Genomic DNA, 8,793 nt, shown 5'->3' on the forward strand with positions numbered 1-8,793 from the left:
ATGCAAGACACTCTAGTTCGATCTGTTACCCCAGAAGATCCCACAAGCCACAGAGAAACATAGCTGGATGTTTCCACAGCTAAACAAGGCTCTCCTGTGACCTGAATACTACATGGCTAGCACTTACTAAACAGCTTTGAAAACATGTCCAGACAAAAAAGTATCGCATGATTATATACAACAGCTCTACTTGTAATAACTAAAAACTTTCAAATATCAGGATGTCTTCAGTAGATGACAGTGTAAACAAATGGGGATACATCCAAAGTGAAGGGGAGCAAATGCTACCACAAAATATACCACCTCAGCATGAGGATTAGTTGGACCCAATTAACTTTTATTTTTTTAGAGGACACATGATCATCTCTGAAACCCAAGTTCAAGACAGCTCTTCTGTGAGTCACATTTACCAGAGAAATCTCATTTCAAAGGAATCCTCTCTATATGCCAGATAGAAGGATGAGACACAGTCTTTTGAAACTCTTTTTTCTTTTCTATCGATAGGGAAAGCTAAGCCGTAAATCTGCACAACCACCATACCCTTCCTTTCCTTTGGTTGTATTTTTTTTTAATATTTGTTTCTTTTTTAATTTGGCTGTGCCAGGTCGACCTTCATTGAGGCAAGCCAGATACTTAGCTACAACATGCAAATTCTCCGTTGTGGCATGGGAGATCTAGTTCTTGGATCAGGGAATGAACCTGGGCCTCCTTCTTTGGGAGTGTCCAGTCTCAGCCACTGGACCACCAGGAAGTGCCTGTTTTGTTTTCAGATGAAGATGGAATCTAAGGTGATATCTTGGGCCATTTCAGTCACTGACTCAGTTTCTTGAGTTTCTCCAAAGCACGCATAAGGTGCACATTATTAAACTGGTTTGCAAAACAAGAAAAGGTTGTCTGCTACAACACTGTATGCTTACAAATATCTAAACGGTAAATGGCATATTATTTATTTTTAATTACTATGGGGGGAGAAAGAATGCAGGATTCATACATGTTACAACATGAATAAATATTAAAACCATCTTCAGTGAAAAAAAAAATCCACATAGGAAAGGCCACCCAGAACCCTTATTCACCATGTCTGCTTTCAATCCATCAAGTTTGTCCAAATAACTGAAAATCTCAGTAACACTCTAAATAAAGAAAACAGGATGAAGATGGAAACAAAAGATATATTCATACATTTGAACAATTGCTAAAAGTGGAAGTGGGGTGGTGGACTACATTATAATGTAGATACCATATGATTTCCTGATTTTGGAGATTATGTGCTGGTTCTGAAGAAGGCACCCATTTTGGATAAAACACATAGAGTATTTTAGATGATGTGGCAAATGCTAGCACTTGTTCCCATTGCTAGGCATTTTCTGTACATTTTAAATGACTGGAAAGTATACTAGGTTTCAAAACAACCATGTCAATACCACAAAAGAAATTTAGAGCAGACAGGCAGGAAACTTTCTGATACAGGCCAAGACTTACCCAGATGAAGTTCAAGGGAAGCTGCGATGCTCACTGCCCGTGAAGGAGTCCACGTGGAATGAAGAAGTACTGTGGGAAGTCTATTAGTAACCACCATGTCTTGGGTCCTCTGGATGACCTACTGCAGGAGAAACAGATCTTACAGATAAAATGTTCCACATCACTTCACAAAAAGTTGTTAGGCTACATTCAGTAAAGCGGAATCATTTCGGATCAATTTACAATCATATAAAATACTACCATTTACAGTCCAGAAATCACTTGCATTTCTACACACTAATAACAATCAGAAAAAAATATTAAGAAAATTCCACTTAAATAAAACATCTAGCAACAAACTTAATCAAGAACATAAAAGACCAGTAGTCAGAAAACTAGAAAGCACTGATAAAGAAACCAAAGAAAACACAAATACACAGAAAACTGTTCCACGCTCATGCACTGGAACAATGAGGAATTAAAAGGTCCATTCCAACCAAAGTCATCAACAAATACACGGACTGCAATCACAAAATAATATTCAATGGCATTTTTCACAGAAATAGAAGTATTCCTCATATTAGACTGCTACTGTTGAACAGGACCTTAAACGGCCAAAAAGACTCTGAGAAAGAGGAACACAGCTGGAGGCATCTTCCTATCCCTCTTCAAACTACATCACGGAGCTGTAGTGACCACCACAGTGAGGAACTGGCAGGAACACAGACACATGGACTCCAGGAGAGAATAGAGAGCCCAGAAACGAACCCACCCGTACATGGTCAGTTCCTGAAAATCAAACCAGGAACGAGCGAAGAGGAAAGGACAGTCTTCTCAAGAAACAGTGACAGGAAAATGGCCACCTACACGGAAGAACATCAGTGTTCATCCTCTACATCATCTAACGCAAATCTAACTGAAAACCCACCGCTTTGCACACGGAGCTCTTTCCCCCTGAGTCCTCTGAGATGGACCTCCAGTCAGCCCTCAGCTGGACACAGGAAACGGCCACTCCATCCTCATTTTCCGCTCTTGCAGCGCCTCCCTGCTGGTGGGCACTGAGGCAACCCTGCTCCTCTCAGCCTGGATGCAGCCCTGTTATCCAGAAGCCTGAGCCCTGATGGTCCTGAGGAGACAAAGCTCCCGCCAGCTGCTCACGGAGCAGAGTCTAAAGGCAAAGCGTCCTGCGCCCGCGGGTCAGAGGGGGCTTTGGCGCCCCCTGCGGGCCACAAGAGAAGAGCGGGCAGCCCGGTGCTCACAGACCTCAGAGGGCTCACCCAGAAGCAGCTCTGCTGCGAGCACTCAGACTGGAAGCCCAAACTGAAATGGAGCAGAATAGCTCCATGACCCTCCGCAAAACATGGCTAAGGAACAATCAGAGCCTGCATGGAATGCAGCCATAAAAAGGAACACATTTGAGTTTGTTCTAATAAAGGGGAGGGAAGTCAGTCAAAGAGAGAAAAACATGGAATCTAGAAGGATGGTACTGACGAGTCTGTTCACAGAGCAGCAATGGAGGTGCAGACATAGAGAACAGACTTACAGACGAGGGTGGAGAACAAGAGGGAGAGGGTGAGATGAATGGAGAGAGCAGCATGGGTGCAGGTACACCTACATTTGTAAATAGACAACCAATGGGAATTTGCTGTATGATTCAGGGAACTCAAACTGGGGCTCAGTAGTAACCCGGAGTGGTGGGAATGGGTGTGAAATGGGAGGGAGATTCAAGAGTAAGAGGACATAGGTACACCTATGGTTAATTCATGTGGATGTATGACAAATCAAACCAATATTGTAAAGCAATGATCAATCAACTAAAAAGAAATAACTGTTTAAAAAAATATGAACATAAACACAAACTTTGCAACAAGGTAACTCCATTTTAAAAACTATAGAATTTTAGAAAACTACTAAAGTTCTACATGACCTTCGGTCTGGTGATCAGGTCTAACATACACAAAACAAGCCAACTTACCAAATTATGAATACAAATTAGTTAAAACATTGCCTTTTATCATTTCATACATTTACCCTGTGGAGGACCTTACTCGAGAGAACCAAAAACAAACTGTTAAATGAACCACGGACCACCCACCCCGGCCAGGCAACAGAGAAAAGAAAACACTTGCAGGAGTCATCTTACAACAGGAGGGCCTGGGAAGGAACAAGGAACGAACAAGCTACCACCAACCAGAATTCTGGAGAGGTCAGGTGATGGGAGGCTCCAGTTCAGAGGTCCTACCAACCTCCCAGGATCCACTTCGCTGGAATCCATCTCAGCTGAGTGATGTGTGTGCCCCCAAGAGAGATCCCAATTCAGAATGCCTGGCAAGAGACAAACCAGAAATTAACCCGATGACCATAAAACCTGAGACTGTGAGCCACATGACAGAGTGGTTCTCTCCGTTTCCCTCACCCTCCTGCCCTCCACCCCGGCAGCCCTTCCCAATAAAGCCTCTCGCTTGGACAGCACTCCTCTCCTCAGACAACTCATTGCCCAGTGTCAGACAAGAACTCACTCTCAAGCCCTGGAAGGGATCCCTCTTCCTTCATCAAAAGCAATATCCAGGAGAAAATATCTTCAAAACGCTATCTTGCAGAGAAGGAAATCAGAGAAGGCAATGGCAGCCCACTCCAGTACCATTGCCTGGAGAATCCCACGGACAGAGGAGCCTGGTAGGCTGCAACCCCGGGGTCACTAAGAGACGGACACGACTTCACTGAGTGGCTTCACTTTCACTTTTCACTTTCATGCACTGGAGAAGGACATGGCAACCCACTCCAGTGTTCTTGCCTGGAGAATCCCAGGGACAGAGGAGCCTGGTAGGCTGCTGTCTATGGGGTCGCGCAGAGTCAGGCACGACTGAAGCGACGCAGCAGCAGCAGCAGCAGCAGAGAAGGAAATGGCACCACCTGCAGTACTCTGGTCTCAGAAATCCCAGGGACAGAGGAGCTTGGTGGGCTACAGTCCAAAAGCAGGGCATTTCTGATGGGAGGAAACAGTCCCAGGGAAGCTGAGCTGCTCACCAAAGGCCCCAGAGCTTTGGATAGCACACCAGAGCTGGGGCTGAGGATTCCCAGCTGCCATGCCTCTTGATCCTGGCCTCTTTCACTAGATACATGTGTGGAAAACTAGAATCTAAAATATGCCCTGGTGGTTCCATAGTAAAGAATCCACCCCCTGGTGCTGGAGATGCATGTGCGATCCCTAGGATGGGAAGATCCCACATCCTATGGAGCCCGTGTGCCACAACTGCCGAGCCTGTGCTCTAGATCCTGGAAGCCACGATGCCGAGTTCACATGCTGCAGCCACTGAAGCCCGTGAGCCTGTGCCCCTCAACAAGAGGAGACACTGCAGTGAGAAGCCTGCAAACCACTAGTTATGGCCCATGCTCACCAAAACTAGAGAAAAGCCCACTCACAAAGATGCAACACAGCCAACAATCAGTAAAACTGTTTTCCTAAAACAATGCATATCTGACAAAGAAACTGTATTCGAATTGTCCAAGAACACTAGAGCAAACAAGCCCATTCATAATTGGTAGCGACTGAAATAGACACCTGGCCACTGAGGGTATACTGATAGTAAACTATCATACAAAAACATACTCAAGATACTGGTGCAATGCATGCAGAGCCCCCTTTGAAAGACAATCTGACAGTTTTTTTTCAGTAACCACGTGGGACAAGCACTGAATTCTGTGTATGACAAGCGGTGGAAGCCAGGTATCTTACCATTGGAATGCAAAGTTACAGATAAACAAAAGGAAACGTTACAATGTCCATGTCGTGGTGGATCAGGTTGGAGACATCACAAATTACCTTTAACTGAATATGTTCAAAGGTGAGCTGGAATACATGTATATATATATCCATGTATTTGTCAGCTGAGCATATTGAGCTCCTACATGTATGTTTTAAATATCATTCTCTAATAAAAGGGAACAGGAAACATCTCCGATGGCCCGGTGGTAAAGAATCTGCCTACCGATGCAGGGAACACGGGTTCAATTCCTGTGTAGGAGATCCCACACGCCCAGGGGCAACGAAGCCCTTGAACAACTCTAGAAGTTTGCATGCTCCAGAGCCCAAGTTCTGCAAACAGAGAAAGCACTGCAATGAGAAGCCATGGCACAGCAACTAGAGGGTAGCCTCTGCTCACTACAACTAGACAAACGAGCAATAAAGACCCAGCACAGTCAAAAATAATGTAATGTTAAAAAAAGGGACAGTTCTTTGAAGAAATGACTGAGACTAGGGGTGAGACTGTAAATATATGAGCCAGGGTCATCTTAAATTATGAGAAATTAAAGAAACTAAAGACAACTATCAAGCTGTCCAAACTGATACAAATGGGTGATGACACAGTGTTATCTGTATACACCAGCAAATAACAATCTGAAAAGGAATTTAAACAAACGATTCCCTTTCAGTCATGTCAACATTAATAAAAGACTTTGCTATGGACAGAATGAGGATAACAAGACTGGCACACTGGAAATGATACTTGATTGCTGAAAAATACCTTAAAGACATGGACAGATACTCCATAGCGATGAAAAGGCTTCAGTTGGCAATACCATGGAATGCATCTTCAATCTGAAATGAAGATTCAATATGAATTACAAAAGGCTGAAAGGTGGTTGCTAAACCACAAAAGATGCCAGCATTCTTGGACTCCAGAGGAGAATTCAATCCAGGGCAAGTGACGAAGCTTGATGGCTCAGAGGTTTTCTGTTAAAAAGTTTTATTAAAATATAAAAGAGATCGAGAGAGCTGCTGACATAGACAGTAAAAGGGGGAAGAAAGAGTACCCCCTGCTAGTCTTTAGCCAGATGTTATAGAGCCACTAGCAGTCTGCTAATGAAAGAAAGACAATGTGTCAGAGAATGGCACCAGGCCCCTCACCCACAGCATGCATTGAGATAACATTGGCAGCAGATGAGTCATCCCAGGCCATAAAATGATGGACATGAATCTTGAAGAAAGGCAGATTTCCAAGCAAATATATAGTTTCATTCACATAGATTAAGAGAACAAGGTATGAGTAAAACATACCGGTTTGTCAAGTTTTTTCTGAGCCTTTAGGGGAAACTGACCTGAAGACAGAGCCTTGGGTAAATACATAGTACATTAGCATACCTTAAGACAAACATTTCCATAAGAAAAATGCATTGCTTAGTTCAAGGTTTGAGGAAAGTTAAATTCAGGTGGAGCCAGGAGTGGTCATGGCAACACAGAATTTTCTGAGAAACCTCCTTTTAAATTTGTATCAAGATGGAGGAAAAAAAATGCAGCACTCTTTTGTCTCCTCCGGCCTCTTAAGAGAGAGGAAAAAACGTCTGACACTTGCAGTCTATTTTCTCTGTCTGGAGACCCCTGGCCTTCCTGCCTGTTATCCTCTCCAGGCCTGTAGGAAGCAATACACTAGGCTGCTTGGGAAAACCGCGCGGGTCTGAGCTTTATGCAAAGGGGTAAAGCGGTAAAACCCTTGGCCCCAAAGGCGAGGCTTTTCTGCGACCGCCATTTTAGTCGGCTCCGAGACTGCAAACAAAGAGGGCAGAATACATGGTTCCCTGCTCCGCCCAGTCTGAGTTCCCTTACCTGTGGCCCACAGCCCTGCGCTCTGCTCGCTGGATGCCAATCGACGGGGACCCAGGAGCCCACAAAACGAGCATTCCCAGCTGCAATGGCGAGCCCTGAGAGCCCTGGCCCCCGACGCGCCGCCATGTTCATCCCGCCCCAGACCCGCTCACGTGAGCCGCGCTCCTGACCAGCCGCCCAGGTTGGCCCCGCCCCCGACGCGCTCACGGTGCGCCCCACCCCCACGCCCCCTTCCAGGACAGGCCCGCGGGACCGCGACTGCCTCCAGGTGAAACACAAGGACAAGCAAATCCACCCCACCGAGACAATCCAAGCTTTTTCTCAGCTGATCTGTCTATGATTTAGGGATAAAACTATGACTATAGAAAGCAAAGATGACCTAGGACAGCCATGATATTCTATAGAGCCAGACCCTGGCGGGCAGAGGCTTGAAGAGGGTCCGGGAGCTCTGTCAGAGCAGCAAGCCTCTGTAGCGTAGCGGTTAGGTGCGCTGGTAAGCAGGCAGACGATGGTCTGTAAGTCAAGAGTTCAAATCCACAGCTTAGCTCTTTTGCTCTTAGGGAGCGGGGGACAACAACAGGCGGGACTTAGACCAGAAACGTTTATTTTTATTTTAGAGGTTTATTGTTAAGCTTAGGGTTAGGGTTCGGGCAACCCCCCAACTTGTTCAGGTTCGGGTTCAGGGTTAGGGTTAGAATTTGGGGATCCCCCCTCTTCTAAGAGTTTGGGTTTGGGTTAGGGTTCATGTCAGTGTCAGGGTTCGGGTTACGGTTAGGGTTAGCATTAGTGTTGGGGTTACAGCTTAAAGTGAGCCCTAATAGGGCCCATAGTTCTTTATTAGCCTGCCCTGGCGGGCCGAGGCTTGAAGAGGGTTCGGGAGCCCTGCTGAAAGCAGCAAGCCTCTGTAGCATAGGGGTTAGGCAGGCCACTAGGCAGGCAGACTATGGCCTGTAAATCAGGAGTTCAAGTCTTCAGTCTGACCTTTTTGCTTTTAAGGGGCAGGGGACTGCAAGAGCCAGGGCTTAGACCAGAAAATTTTTTTATTTTAGAGGTTTATTGTTAAGCTTAGGGTTAGGGTTCGGGCAACCCCCCCACTTGTTAGGGTTCGGGTTCAGGTTAGAATTCGGGGACCCCCCTCTTCTTAGAGTTCGGGTTTGGGTTAGGGTTCATGTCAGGGTCAGGGTTCGGGTTACGGTTAGGGTTAGCATTAGTGTTGGGGTTACAGCTTAAAGTGAGCCCTAATAGGGCTCATAGTTCTTTATTAGCCTGCCCTGGCGGGCCGAGGCTTGAAGAGGGTTCGGGAGCCCTGCTGAAAGCAGCAAGCCTCTGTAGCATAGGGGTTAGGCAGGCCACTAGGCAGGCAGACTCTGGCCTGTAAGTCAGGAGTTCAAGTCTCCAGTCTGACCTTTTTGCTTTTAAGGGGCAGGGGACTGCAAGAGCCAGGGCTTAGACCAGAAAATTTTTTTATTTTAGAGGTTTATTGTTAAGCTTAGGGTTAGGGTTCGGGCAAACCCCCCACTTGTTAGGGTTCGGGTTCAGGTTAGAATTCGGGGACCCCCCCTCTTCTTAGAGTTCGGGTTTGGGTTAGGGTTCATGTCAGGGTCAGGGTTCGGGTTACGGTTAGGGTTGGCATTAGCTCTAGGGTTACAGCTAAAGTGAGCGCTAATAGGGTCCATAGTTCTTTATTAGCCTGCAGTGGCGGCGTGAGGCTGGAAGAGCGCCTGGGA

The 8,793-nt window shown here is 46.0% G+C and overlaps 1 long non-coding RNA gene across 1 annotated transcript; it reads right to left on the minus strand.

Annotated features, from left to right (window-relative positions):
• Positions 1-483: 483 nt before the first annotated feature.
• On the minus strand, positions 484-7,212 carry LOC138428728 (uncharacterized). The gene is made up of 5 exons (XR_011252554.1): positions 7,067-7,212; positions 5,988-6,061; positions 5,451-5,557; positions 3,653-3,786; positions 484-1,603 (listed from the first exon to the last, which is right to left on the minus strand). It is a non-coding gene; the product is annotated as an uncharacterized lncRNA (long non-coding RNA).
• Positions 7,213-8,793: the final 1,581 nt, after the last annotated feature.

The sequence above is a fragment of the Ovis canadensis genome, chromosome 24, assembly GCF_042477335.2.
Source record: "Ovis canadensis isolate MfBH-ARS-UI-01 breed Bighorn chromosome 24, ARS-UI_OviCan_v2, whole genome shotgun sequence".
Lineage (NCBI taxonomy): Eukaryota > Metazoa > Chordata > Mammalia > Artiodactyla > Bovidae > Ovis > Ovis canadensis.